Source organism: Vigna unguiculata, chromosome 11 (assembly GCF_004118075.2).
Source record: "Vigna unguiculata cultivar IT97K-499-35 chromosome 11, ASM411807v1, whole genome shotgun sequence".
Lineage (NCBI taxonomy): Eukaryota > Viridiplantae > Streptophyta > Magnoliopsida > Fabales > Fabaceae > Vigna > Vigna unguiculata.
The window spans coordinates 8,066,131-8,078,144 of NC_040289.1; positions in this window are offsets into that span (position 1 = coordinate 8,066,131).

Sequence of the window (12,014 nt, forward strand, 5' to 3'; positions counted from 1 at the left end):
TCACTTCTTCTAATGATTTCTTAGAACAAAGGAAAGATGAAGTCGAAAACACATAAAGCTTATTAGTCACGTTCAGTTTTAATATCAGATTTCAGTTCTTACCCATTTTAGAGAGTAAGGTTATACAATTTAGTCACTCAGATGACATTGCACAGAACAAAAATCACTTTGCATGTTCTAGTCATGATTAATCTTTAATCTTTCCTAAATTGTTTATGAAATTTTTGTCCAAAGCTATTAATTGTAAAACTCCTTAGAATTGTGGAAATCTGTTACAAAATCAAAAACATGTTACAAATGGTTGCAAATTAATCAATGCATAAATTGTCCTAAACTAACTTCATGGATACCTTAAATTGCTAGATGAAAATACCTCTCTCTCTATTAGGGATTGCTCCCTATGTTAACCATGGCTCATCAAATTGTTGCTTAATGGTGGTTGTAATGGCCTTTGATGCAATTTGTTATGGATAAAACCTACATGAAAAAAGAAATTCAAACAACATTAGAATGTAGTATGTTGATGTACCAAAAAATAAATTATATGTACAAAAATTTATTATATTCGTACCCTCCTCCAACAAGACGTATCATAGGACGATCACCAACCTCCTCTTGCACATTAGTATCATTAATTGTTAAACTTGAATGTGTCCTTAGGATATGTGTTGAAGGTGATGGTGCAACATCTGTTGTAGGAATTGATGTATTAGAACCAAAAATGGGGTGAGGTGCATTGATTGGTTGGTGATACCGTAAATGGGCCAACATGGGCTACTAGTCAACTTTATCCTACAATAGGTGGTGGAGTTGGTGTCAACCCAACAACATTCACTGATGATCTGGATGTAGTGATGGATGTTGAAGTAGGTGTAAGAGGATGAAAGGATGGTGGGTTTAGGTTGTTGTCAACACCCAATTTTGTCCGGGTTATAATGTATTTTACTTTTTTTTTCTCATAATCTTATTTTACTTTTATTTTGTTTTTTCTTTTCATCTTATTTTACTTTTATTTTATTTTTTATTTTTATTTTTATTATTATTCTTTTTTTATTTTTATTTTTTTGTTTTATTTTATTATTATTATTTTTTTTAATCTTATTTTATTTACAATTTTCTTCCTTTTTTACTTTTTATTATTTAAGAAAAAAGATTAAAAAAAATAAGAGAGAGAAGATTGTAGATATCAATGGAAAGTAGTGTCTATGATGGACACGAGATAGGATGGCCAAGTTGCATGAAGCAACCACCCTTTCCACTTCTCGCACGGCTCAAGAAATACAAGCATCAGAGACTTTAAGTTGGATTTTGTTTGGCCTCTGCCTGGGAAATTCATGATGAACCACACAAAGGAGAATCAAATTGAAAAATATATACAGGAAACCTTACGATGTGGTGGGGATAACTTTGTTGTCTGTTGGATTGTTCATGATCAAATGCGCTTGAGTGATGTTTGAAAACGAAACATCTTGTTTCCTCCCTCTAATGTCTCCACACCATTTCACAAAGCAAAAATAAACAGAACGAGGCTTTTCACCCTCAATCTTTGTCACCACCATCAACATCATCCCCTCGCCACTCTACTCACCTCCAGCCTTTGACAAAGTTCATCACCATCATTATTTCCTTTCCCTATCATCGCCTTCATCTTGAACCTACACATAATAACACCAAACTTTTCTTCCTCATTTTTTTCCATCACCATCATATTCATGCGCACACACTTGCCTCCAATTCATCTGAATCTGCATACACAATAAACAAAACACCCTTCTATCGACACCATCATCCATCACCCTTGAGCCACTGATGTAGCGAAACCCCCAAATTCACCTTAACAACCCAACACAAATCGGAACACAGAGATTAGAATAGGAAAAACAATCGCCGACAGCATTGCCGCCGGCGAGTCAACGGTTCGACGGTGAAGCGTGGTTGCGTGACGGTTGCGGACCCAATCGCGCTGGCTGGCGCGGTGGTGACGAGTCGCTGAGGCTACGACGCCTTTCTCTCTCACGGGAAGAAGAAACAAGAAGAAAGGGAGGCGATTCGGGAAGCTTGGAATCACCGGTAACACGCTCTGGTCACGACAACTGCGGCGTTCACAGTGGTGGTCACAGAGGCTGCGTCGACGGTGTCCTCAGAGAGAAACGGCCCCTGCCACGCACGCGAGGGAGAATGGAGAAGAAAAAGCAGTCTGAACGTCGACAACTCCTTCTCGGTGGTCGACTCGCGGTGGTCAGCGTCGTCGACACGAGTTCTGGCCGGCCATGCGGTGGTGCGATGAAGCGACGGCGATCCAGTGGATGGTGACGAGGGAGAGGGTCACGCGTGAGAGAAGGAGGAGTAACCCCTTCTAGGTGTTTTTTCTAATCTGAAAAGAGTGGGGGTTGATTTGGGGTTGGGCTCAGCCCACCTTTGCTCCGCGCAGCCCCACTTTCAATCTTCTCACGCCACCTGTTTGCTCCATCTACCCCATATATGATAGTCCTATACCCCCGTATCTTTGTTTATTAATTTTGGGTCTATTGTTGTGTTTACTTCATGCACCTCACACATTATTCAGACATCCTCACATTTTGTTTCTTCCATTTTTATCCTTTTTATTAAATTCTACTTTTATAATTTTCTAAAAAAAAAGACAAAAATAAAAAAAAATATTTTAAATTATAGAAAAAAATCTAAAAAATTAAAATATTCTCTTTTGCTTTATTGTGCCTGTCCGGTCGCCCGCACCGTGTGACACTCATTTTCAAAAAACCAAAAATAGTTTTCTTTCTCTTTTAGTGTCTGTCCGGTTGCCCGCACTGTGTGACACTTATTTTCTGAAAAATACCAAAAATAATTTTCTTTCCCTTTTAATGTCTGTCCGACCGCTCGCATTGTGTGACACATATTTTCAAGTAATTCAAAAATACAAAAAAAATACAAAATTTTCAAAATACAAAAATATCAACATTTTCAAGCAAAAAGTCTTTTTTAAGAACTACGTGATCCTTGATTCTCCATTGTGAGATATGTAGGAGAAAGGTTAGTCCTTGTCAGGTTCACCTCCAAAAAATTAAATCATTTGCTCAATTGCTTTCCAAATATCTTTAAAGAACCACATAACCCTGATTTCTCATCTTTTAATGAGAATACGTAGGACCAAGGTCAATCCTTGTCGGGCCCAAAAAATTAAAAAAAATATTTTTGTTTCTTTTAACATTTTTGTCTTGTTATTTTTGGGGAAAATTAATATTTTGAAAATCACATCAACTTTGCATTTTTAATTAAAGATACCGCCCTCGGGCGGGCGCGGTAGGGTGCTAACACCTTCCCTACGCGTAACTGACTCCCGGATCCAAAATCTGGTTTTCCGCAGACTTGTTTTATTTTTATGGTTTTCCATAGTTTTCCAGAATAACTATGGTGGCGACTCCAAATCTCTTTTTAAACCCGTTTTCCTTTTCGGTTCGCCTTCCTGTCGCGATTCCGGTTGCGATAGTTGTTTATACAAGATAAAAGCTTTACCGATATTATTGTTTCCTATTTCTCTTCCCCTCATTGGCACATGGTGAAAAGGAAGAGGATGGTCAAAACCTCCTGATGACATCTACATGTAAAAAGTAAATTTTACCATTTATATTTTAGATAGAGCAAACAAACAATAAAACAAACAAATATATGTTATCAAAGTACATTCAACATTAATTGTGTGGTACAAGTTCTTTACAACAAATGAATCTAACATACATGTACTTAACATGCCTACATCTATTCAGAGCTAGAGATGTCAAATTCATCTCTATAGTCATCTTCACTTTCTCTTTCTCCTTCCTTATTGCCTTCCTCTCATTCATTTGTTTCTTCATTCATATAATCTTCAATTGAGTTTACATTGATGAGGTCCACTTCTTCAGGATCCATTTTTAAATCTTGTAATATGAAAACTTGTTCAACTTTAATGACTTCATTAACATGTGATATTTCCTCCACTTGTTATGGCACTTAAACTATTACATCATATGAATCTATACAACTTATGGCTTTGTCTTTATTGCAACACACCAACCATGTTTGTATGTGCATGATGCTGGATATGGTACGTAATACACTTATCGTACATTATGTGCAATGATAAAAAGATCAAATAAGTCATATGTTTTATCCATTTGAATATCCACAATTCCATATTTCAAATCCACTCATGTACCTTTTTTTGATAGATCAAACCTATCACAATAAGATAATACAATTTTCTTTTCAAAGGTTGAAGAATTGTACTCCACCTCATACATGTGTTGAAGCACACCATAGAAATCATCTTCACCCCTTTTTGTAAGCCCTTTTACATGAACCCCACTATTTATCGTTCTCTTTCCCTAACTCCATGCATGAGTATGAAATTTGTACCCATTAACAAAGAAGGTCTGCCATTCTTTTACACACCTTAAAGGATCAAGTGATGAATCTCCAAGATGTTGATTCCTCACACTTAAAGGATCTTTATGAACCTATAAATATAAAGTGTTTGAACTTATTGAAGGAATGATTAAATAAGACATTTATAAAGTAATTTGAAGAACTTGATAATACATACTTGTTCTCGAAACCACAATGGAAAATTTACATGTATATGAGTAGAAGCAATTGACTGAGTTATTTTATTGGATTGTAAGAAGGAGTTGTCCACAAGTATGATAATATTGGGTCAACGAAAATTTAATAAAATCAATAAAATATTTTGAAAAAAGAATCTTGTGTGAGGCTTACTCAAGGTATGGTTTGACTTCATTGCAGTGGGTACATGAACATGAGCTGAGTTTAGTTCTTCATCAATTATTTGCTGCTAGAAACAATTTGACAGGATGGGAGAATCTTAAACATGTACCTGTTTTATATTTTACACTACACATGCATGTGGATCTAATATAAGCTTTTGAAAACTAGAAGATAGGTCCATTATCCTTATCATTTACAATGTTTCATATGGTAGGATGCAATACAAGGTCAAAAGCAATTGGGTACAATTCTATTATAAAAGCCTAAAGGTTTCACCATGTGAGCAATTAAATCAATCTCACTATGTGCATTGTTCCCTCATGATTCCAATTTCATCATTGCCCTTTGGAAAATGGAATCTCTTTAGCAATCTCCCACAACTAACAAATCAAAAGAAACAAAGGCTTTTAATGAATACGAATGCTAAGAGATAATTATACACTACGCCCCTTCATTGCTTTCCCCGTAATTCTCACCAAATGTAATATTAACAATATTTATATAAGTGACTAATTTTAATATAAAAATCAGATTCGATATTAACACTAACAACAAATCAATTTTGTCTACTCACCTCCCCTTTTTAATAGTCAAACATACCCCAAATTTCATCAACATATTTAATAAAGAAGTAAAACAAAGAAACCAATAATAATGCTCAAACTAAACTAAATACGTTAAGACATCGGCTTAAATACATTACAAATTCTTACCTTGTAGAGAAATGATTGGAGCTTGAACCTAGGGTTTTTAAATCCCTTTCACAACAACTCTAAATCCATTATGCCCCTCCTTAGTTTCAATGTAAGTCCATTTCTCCCCAACTTCAAATCCCCTTAAACCAAACACAAAAATTAGGCTTTCATTCAAATTTTAAAACAAAAGTTATACATTTTAAACAAAAGCAATAAATTTCTCATCTTTAAACGTAAAACCACTTTCGAAAGGTTCGATTGAACATTATATATAGTTCAACAAACGATCGTGAACGAATGAGTAAGGGCAAAGGAAGATGGAGAATTGGGTAAGTTAGGTTTAACTTGATGTTAATAGTGAAACTAACATGAAGACTCAGGTGAGTGAACTTACTGTGTGAGCGAGTATAGGAAAGCAAACAAGCACTTCTCAGATCAGTAAGTAAAAATTTCTTTACTTAGGTATGGATCCTATTACCATTACCTACAGGTTATATCCTTCGCAAAATTTTTTGCCTTAATGTGCTAAATTTACGTACAAAATTTACTTACAAAACTTCGATAGAGAAAAATTGTGTTACCTACGAAAAAATCCGTACATAACACAAATTTATATATTTATAGGTAAAGTTTTTATGTAATACTTAATTACCTAGAAATCTAAATCTGTATGTAATTATCTGTAGGTAAATCATAATTTCTTGTAGTGTTTTACAATGAAAAAAATAAAAGGAAACAAACAGCAATATTTATCATATAGATAGTAAATTGTTTATATTTATATAGCTCATGTCGAAAAAGAAAATACAACATTCTATTAAAACACATAAACACAACAAATAAAGCAAATAAAAGTAATCTTGCAAAAACCATCATGAAGATTATATGAGCATTACGAAAAACTATATTAGGAAATGATTTATCAAGCAATGATTATAGATGACCAAGGTATAAAAACAAAAACAACCTCACTATAAAACATACCAAACTTATCAAGTCTTATATGATAATGTTTCATACTACGAGAAATTTTGTGTCTATTATGAACCTATTCATGGATTCAAACACTAGTAAGACCCATCCAACAATATCTTAAAACTAGAGTAGAAACTCTCTAATTACAAGAAAACTAGAAACATATAGAAGCCTAATAAATATTCCATACAAACAAATAGAGAGAAATAACAACTATAAGACCTAAAAAATACCTTAAACAAAAACTTACACAAAAATATAAAAATTAAATTCTAACTTTGAGCTTCCTTTGTGGTCCTTGAAAAGGTCTTATCCATGATGTCATCATACACTCCTTCTTCAAGAAATTCAACCTTGAATTCATTACAAGAAAAATCTAATTTTCTTTTGTCAAAATTCATGAGTTATAATTTATTTCCATAAATTTCTCATGGTAAAACATTTGTGGGTAATATACTCGTGGGAAAACTTTGCCACCGATTTTACTTTTTGTGGGTAATTTTGGACAAAGATTTTTTTATGAAAAATGTTATATTGTCTCAGTTGGTAATTTTCCATGGGTTTATTTTATAAAAAACGTCACAATCTTTTCCAAGCATATTTCCCACATATTTTACCTAATAAGTTTCCACTCATTTGCCATAGAATTTGGATGCATGTACATAAATTCACACAAAAAGCTAACACATGATTAATTAAGGGAAACCAATTATGATTAACATTGAACATCTTTTAATCAACCATCAAAGCATTAATCAGTATTCACCAATGGATATGAGTATAAATAATTCGATATAATGTCAACACGTCAAGCAACAATGTTGGTTTTAATTCACATGAATAACTCATGCACAAACCACACATAAGTAACCACACATTGTCACAAAGGTAACCACTATAATATAGTATGACAATTTGTATGGAACACATTTGAATCCACATAAATCATTCTTATGCATAACAATATTTATAATCAGCCATGGAATTGAATATAGGTAACAACTTATACTTAATATCACCATTTCCTTTCAACAATTCAAATATACACCAAATTCTTTTTACCTATGTGAAAACAGGAAAAACACAAACATGAATGGTTGAATTATGTTCTTAAAATATTTTTACACTTTTTTAAATATCATATGATAGGAAATATTTAGGCAATAATTTTACATATTAAACAATCAGTTTATGATAATTCTATTTGATGAAGTGTATCAGAAAAAGAGTTAAGCTTTGATTAATTTACTTTGTTTTACCGAATAATCACTCTTTATAGAATAATGTGTAAGAGATTGAAGTACTCTTCCTTATAGGTTGTTAAGATGAACATTAGTAATGTCCACTTTTCGAAGCTTTTGTCGACCTAGAAAATTTTGGTAATATTTTTGCACTATAGGCGTTGTCTCTCTATCTTTCTTCTTCTTAAAAGGATTTATACAATCTACAAAAGAAAGTACCTATTGTGGAATACTTTATGGTTCTTGAGCAACTTCAACTCCTATGAACATCTTTCTTTATCTGACTACCTTAATAATTATGGGTGCATTTAATGCGCTCCATGTAGCAATTAATGTTTTTCCTTCATTTTCTCAACATCTCAAAAGCTATGTGTTTATCTCTTCCTTCTTGGGTAATGTGCATTTACTTTATTCATCTTAAACTGCAATGTTGTACAAAGTTGACAATTCTTCCAAATTTGAAAATGCTTTGTTCATGGATTTGGTGAAGAAAATAAACATTAGGCCTTTACTCGAGAGATCTTCTGATGTGATTTGTCATTCGACCAACGCATTTCTTTAACAAATGAAAGGGGAACACACTCTTTGCAACATAGAATTAACATTTATAAGATTTTCATGTGATATGAGATTAGCTTACTTCTATGTGTTTTATCATCTGAGATCATTTATGCTATATCAAACGTAAATTCATACTACACAGTGTTGTATCATCTGAAGTAAAAAACACTTGCATCTTTTGTGATTTGTTTTCCATCTAAATTTTTCTCCAACATAACCTCATTCTTAAATTCTAGAAGAGAGAGAAGATTATGTTTTGAAGTCCTAGAAAATGGTTAAGAGTAGAAAAAAGGCTTTTTAAAATGAACACTATAATATTTTATTATTAAATGAAAATATATATAAATAGGATTCTATTAGAAACTAGTTCATTTTATAAAGTGCCTCTATCTCTCTAGAGGATGTTCTATAGAATCTTTCTACCCTCTCTCTAAAGTTTTGACTCAACCTCTCATCGTTTTCAAGATTCAAACATACCTCTGTGATCCTAACAACAAAGGCAACATTTTTAGCCGATCAATTTCCTAAGGGTAAGTTTAATCTATGCCCTATTTTAGAGTCATTTTTTATTAGATTGCACGTGGATTTTATGGTCTTGCATGTGACCCTAGGATATTATTTAGCAATCCTTGTCTTGTTGTGATCCTAAGGATGTGCTTGGATCATTAATCTAAGATTTTGTTGTGTTTTTAGAGCATCTTGTAGGATGTAGAGCTTAAAAAGAAACTCTAAGTAAAAAGCTCTGAAAGAGGTAAGGGAAACTAGTTGTGATATTTGCCTTTTGAATTATATGGCTTCAACTAATTGCTTGGTGTTTGTAGTTTGAGTGTTGAATTGATGAATTGAATTTGTCAACAGAAATTCAATGTGTTTTTAGTTTAGGATAGAACTAAATTGTAAATGTTGATTTGTGATTTGAGACTTTGAACGGAGAATGAATATTTGTGTTTGAATAATGGACTATAATGGTACTTGTTAAACTTGAATAAGTATTTACTAAGGTATTTTATAATGCATAGAGGTATGATTGTAATGAATTACACATATTGAATTATGCGTTTCTCACCGTTATCTTAAGTGGTTTAGGGTTTAGGCGGTGAGGAGTGGGAGTTGGGTGCTACTTCCAAACATTAAGTTAAAGAACTCTAGGGTCCAGGGAGTTAGGCGCTACATTAGCATCGATGGGTGCTCACTTCATAGTGAGGCTTAGGGGTCCATAATGTTAAGTGCTACTTGAGCACCATTGGGAGCTCATCTTCTAATGAGCTCTAAGGGTCCTCAGTGTTGGGCGTAGGTAGGATACTACTGAACACTCCCTTGCTAGTGAGCCCCTGAATTGAGAACGTTGGGCGTCCTACATTACTATCGGTTACTACCATATTTTGTGTTTTTCTATATTTTCCCTTGTGACTATGTTGCTATTTTGGTGATAATTGATGTGAATCATGATGTATATGGATGAATTGATGAGGCATGTATTCCTAGGGAGGGAATACTATCTTGAACGAGTTTTGTGTGGGGTATATTGGCAATAGGAACTGAAAAGAGACCATCTTGAGTCTACTAGTACTTGGAACCATATAGATGAAAAGAACTAGTTGTGAGAGTCTGAGGGACCTTCAAATCAAGGGTGTCGATAATTGTCGAACTCGTGAGATATAGAATTCACCTTGCCACGCTTTGTGGATCAGGGCGCTCATATATGTTATAATTATGGATTTTGTGCGACAGGAGTGATAGAGCATAAACAAATGCAGGGTCTTTAGGTGCTAGTCAATACATCGGTCCTCTAGAGGATGTGTCTTTTATTAGTTCATGAGTGGGTTGTGAGAGTCTTGGTATACAATGAATGATTGTATGAATTTGACAACTATGTAGTAACTGTGGAATTTGCTAATATATTCTCTTTTTATTTAAAACTTATAAGTTCTAAATTATCTTTAGCTTGCGTCGTGTGTTCTTATGTATTATTGTTATATGTTTTCTATGACCGTGATTTTCAACATAACAGAGAATACTGTAGGATCGGAGAAGGAGCAACACTAAGAGTTTCATGGAGGGATGGCAATCTAGAGATAGTTTATTATAGCTATAGTATATAGTATTATGCAAACAAATACTTTTTTCTTTATCTTTTGGAACTACTCTTTACTTTATTTTGTGAAAAGAATGGAGTATTATACATAATATTATGAACTTATGTTAAATCTCTACACTGATATGATTATCTGACTATCACTAGATAGTGTGTTGAATGTTATTTTTGGGTTGTATAAATATTAGAACTAGATCTTCATTAAGGAATGAATCTACTATGGCTTTGGTGTGTCAGATTAAACCAATAACATAGAGAATCTTTATGACATGAAGACTATATTTTAGCCATGGAGTTCACTAGAAAATTGCTTGTGCAAACTTTTGAAGTTAGTGAAATCTAGTTATTCTAAGGTTGAATAACTAAGACGGGATGTATGATCATTTGTGATCTAAACTAGCATAAATGACTTGTTCAATCTTTCTCTTCCTTTGTCTTCTCTATATTGTTTTTAAGAATTATTTTATCAATCTTAATTTTTATTGCCTTCAATTTTTCAAATTAGATTAGTTTTAAAAGAACTTGAAGAAAGGGAAAATATTTTGAAAATGTTCCAAAACTAATTCACTCCCTTCTTAGTTTAGCTAAACCATCAATTTATTTCTAACAATTGTTAGAATTCGCTTTTAAAAGTTAATCAAAATAAAGATCCTGATATTTTGATATGGCTTTACAAAATCAAACATTTGCGGAAGTATGTCCGAAAAATCATCTCACTTTTAGAAAGCTATAATGCAAATGCTTTAGGAATTCACTAATAAAGGAATTTGTGATGTTGTTATAAATTGACCTTTTACTCCTATACATGTAATTAACAATATGCACGAGGAAAAAGAATTTTCACATTGAACAACAAATGGAACAAGGAAGCACAATAAATTGTCAAGGCCAGTGTAAGTCCAATGAGAGCTTAGAAGTCTAAGGTTTATAAACCCCTTTCTCTCCCAATTATTTTTACTATATATGTAAATTAATATATAAATATATATATTTTTAATTTGTAGTATATTTTATGTATTTGACATTCTCAAATCTTTTATATACTTTTATCTTGACACTTCCAAAATATTTTCTGAAGTTTCATCATGGTCAAGGCAAGAAACATAATAGCTTTTGCACTCACCTTGGACAAGTTTTATGGGATCTCTATATGAAAAATTACAAAAGAAATGTGACAAGTCTATGAGGTCACTCATGAAGGAACAAAAGAGGTGAAGAGGGCAAGAAAGAACAATTTGATTCAAGAGTACGAAATGTTCAAAATGATGTAGGATAAAACCATATGTGATGTGTAGAAAAGATTCACATACTATTGGATTGATGAAAACAATACGCCTTGGTAAGTCCTACATCACCTAGGATAAGCTAGGGAGTGGGTGTTGGTGACTATATAATAGACTCTAAGTCTATGGTGTTCCTTGGCCCAGTCAAAAAAACTTTAAGTTTGTATTTAACTTTTTTTTATACTCTTGTAGTAGAGTGTTGTGAGGTTTGGATTAAATTCTTGTTTTGGAGAGTGTGAGTGTACTTAGGGTCAAAAGACACGAAAGACTAGTCTATTTGTTGTACAAAATTTCACATAGCATTATTCTCTGGTTGTTTTTAGACTACTGTCATGATTTTTTCTTTGGTATATTTCTTTGTTAGTAAGGTAATTCTTGGGAGTAAAGATAGTGATGTTCT